Below are 3,709 nucleotides of genomic sequence, written 5' to 3'. Positions count from 1 at the left end.
ACCCGCGACCGTCAGATTGCGAGTCGAGCGCCCTAACCACCTGCCGGCCCAGGTTGTTTTAAACACGTTCTCCTCATAACTGAAAATATTTAACAAATTGCACATCAAAATCGATTGATAGATGACATCACTGACTTTTCACCTCATTCTAACTATTGAAAGATTTTTGACAGAAGCTTTAAAAAAAGTACATATTTCAATAATTGATTAATTTTGTAGTAAGCTTATACATTTTGCGAAAAAAAAGTTGGAATGCAGGAATGCTTTAAAGAACTGTGAAATGACTCCTCGTTTATCACTAGTTCGTTAATTTACAAAAAAGAAGTTCAAATACTCACAAATATTAACACTTTGGATGAAAAAATACAAAAAAAATAATGCTTTAGAAGATCGTATGTTTTATTATTATCATTTAGATTAGAGGTTTCGCTTGTAAAATCTCGTTTGACAACCGCTAAATATAGAGGGCGTTAGGCGATCATGCTATTTGACGAATAGGAAGAGAAGAGCATGGTTATATAAATGATACGAAAATATTCTCCCCACGATTTAAGATTAGCGACGTTTAACGGTTCGGACAACGTAAATAACTGCAAATTTTTAGTCTGTTTTGTGAGCTAGCTTTATGAGCAAAATGAGTAAGCCTAAAGTCTTTGTAACAAGGGTTGACATCCCAAAGGAGGGGATTGACATGCTAAAAGAAAAATGCGACGTCGAAATATACGACCAGGTAAAACCTATCCCACGCGAGGACTTGATTAAGGGGGTTCGAGGAAAAGATGGCCTTTATTGCTTGTTAACCGACAAGATCGATAAAGAGGTATTGGACGCGGCCGGACCACAGCTGAAAGTGATTTCAAGCATGTCTGTCGGTTTTGACCACATTGACTTGAAGGAATGCAAAGCTCGGAACATCGGCGTTAGCAATACACCCGACGTGTCGACCGAGTCTGTAGCCGAAATGACAGTGGCGCTTATGTTGGTAACTGGAAGACGAATTCTAGATGCCGTGAACGCCATCAAGAACGGTGAGTGGATTTATTCCTGGAGACCACTTTGGCTGTGTGGTAGGGGTCTTAGCAACGCTACTGTAGGAATAGTTGGTATGGGGAGAATTGGACAAGCTGTCATGAAAAAAATTCTCCCCTTTGGAGTTAAGAAAGTTCTCTATTATGACATATTTCACCCTATTAAGCCTGCTGAAGACATGGGGGCCCAGTATGTTGAATTCGAAGAACTATTGAAACAATCAGATTTTGTTCTTGCCATGTGTAATCTTTCGGAAGAAACGAAGGAAATTTTCAATGCTAAGGCGTTTAATCTGATGAAACCCACAGCGGTATTTGTGAACACAAGCAGAGGGGGTGTAGTACAGCAGGATGACCTGTACGATGCCCTGAAGGATGGAAAAATTTATGCGGCTGGCATAGACGTCATGATCCCAGAACCGTTACCAAAAGACCACAAACTTACAACTCTACCCAATATAGTGCTTCTTCCTCACGTCGCAAGCGCCGAAGTTTCAGCAAGAACCGATATGGCGACTCTCGCAGCTCGAAACCTCCTGGCGGTGCTGGAAGGAAAAAGTTTAATCACTCCAGTCCCAATGCCGTAAAAAATGCAAGGTTCGCGTGGAACCCGTATATGGGAGCGGCTGCACTTTCGTCTAGCTTCTAGTATGTTATTGTCAGTTGAGGCATGTTTCCGCTTATATTTCGTAATTAATTAGGGTCTTCTTCCTCTTAAAACCTCTTAACATTTACTAACGAATATTCAAAATTTTCTAAGAAATGATGATCCGTCCAATGTATCACTTTATTTTGTTACATAAGCTTTTTCCGGTGAATTTCATTACATTAAGTTTCGTTAGATGAACACTGTTGTTTATTAATACTTGATTAATAGAAATAATTTATGTTTAAGAATTTTTGAAGAAAAATGTTACTCTGTATTTTTAAATTAGAGGAGTGTATAAAAGTAACAAAAAACAACACCGATATATGTTTTTGACTTGATTTGTATAACCAATTTAGATAATAATGCCGCAATCTTAAGTATTTTAAAGAATTAAAGATATTGTTTATCCAAGGCATATCTTATGACAACGATACTTATTTTTTGTGGGTTCCAGTTGTACAGGTAGTATAAACAATGCACTCTTACTGACATAATACATTAATAATAATAGTTGGCTCTCAAAACAATAAATCTTAAGCAATAGCGTGTTGTTTTCTTCACATTTACATCTTAAAGTTAGACGCTTGAAAACATTCTTACAAATTAAAAACGGAGACCACTTCGAAGACATTTATAATGTTTAAATTATAAACATTAAATAGTGAAAAATAGTGTTTATTATTACCACGTGTTAAAAAGCTAAATACCTTTTTCAGTTTCTTTTTGCAACAATTTTCTGTTATTGAGCAAAAACTACTGCCCCTACCTAAATGGCGCTAGCTGTTGTTTAGGTATACACTTTAGTCTGTGAGCTACATGATATTTCAGTGTATTTTGTACAAGTAATTTTACATAAAGGGTTTGTTTCTAGTAGTTGGGAATACCCGGTGTGAACACGATAAATGACTTTTTAATAACTAAAGAGTATTGATACCAAAATAAAACACGAACATTTTGTTGGAAGGACAAATGATTTAAACAGAGAATATCAAACTACCCTGTCTAGCATCTAGTTTTAGAATAAAATCCTTCGTGAATGAAAAAAAAGTGCAATTCAATGAAAATAAAAGAAACGAGACTGTGGACTTAAAGTGCGCTAAAACATTATGTTATTAGACAGAGTAATGTCAACTCCTAGTGTAAATATCAATATTTACTCAAACACGACATTAATGTTTATCTTCTTATATTGATGTCTGCGAATATATTTGTTTTATTTTTCCAATAGAAAATTGGTGGGATGATCGTTTGTTAAATGCAAAGCTACAAAATGTGACATCTGAATAAAGTCACGTGCCATGTTAATAAATCACAAACAGTATATACCAGTAATAACACTGATAGGGTAACAGACTTCTGACATAATTATAGGTTGGCCATAAATGGGTTCTTAATTACCCGCTACTCTGTTGTAGGCAAGGTTAGACAATGCTTACCTTATTCGAGAAAAAGTGAAAATAAGCACTCGCACCAAGTTTGACATGTTTAGTGATTAATAGCTGTGGCGGTTAAACTATACTTCCGCCCTCTACATATTGGCATGCGTACTATTCTAAATAGACTCTAGAGACCAGCGTCAGTTCACTCTGGAAATATTCGTATACAACGTTAATTCCTTTTTACTATAACATGAGGGTGATAACCAGACTGTGGCTAGAATAAGCTTCAACAAAGAAGGGGGGAGGGCGGGAGTAATGGTTAGGGAAGGAAAGAATGCAACAACAACAAAAAATTATTTGTGATAGCTACGTGAAAAAAAAAGGCTCCTACAAAATGTACCTGTGTACACCTTCTCACTAAATGTACCTGTCTACATACTACAATTAGTATAAGTACTTGACAATAAACTCCTGGTGATTTTACTTGTCTACAGACTCCTACTATATGTACATGTTTACAAACTCTTGCTAAAAGTACCTGTCTACAGACTCCTACTAAATGTACCAGCATACAGACTCCCACTAAATGTACCAGCATACAGACTCCCACTAAATGTACCTGTCTACGGACTTTACTAAATGTACCTGTCTAC

General features: G+C 36.4%; 1 pseudogene; it reads left to right on the top strand.

Moving 5' to 3' along the window:
- Positions 1–537: 537 nt before the first annotated feature.
- LOC106475767 lies at positions 538–2,094 on the top strand (annotated as a pseudogene).
- The last annotated feature ends 1,615 nt before the right edge of the window (positions 2,095–3,709 follow it).

This window comes from Limulus polyphemus, unplaced genomic scaffold, assembly GCF_000517525.1.
Source record: "Limulus polyphemus unplaced genomic scaffold, Limulus_polyphemus-2.1.2 Scaffold9131, whole genome shotgun sequence".
NCBI classification, from domain to species: domain Eukaryota; kingdom Metazoa; phylum Arthropoda; class Merostomata; order Xiphosura; family Limulidae; genus Limulus; species Limulus polyphemus.
Note: the sequence above shows the minus strand (reverse complement) of the source record. Positions and strands in the feature narration are given on the sequence as shown.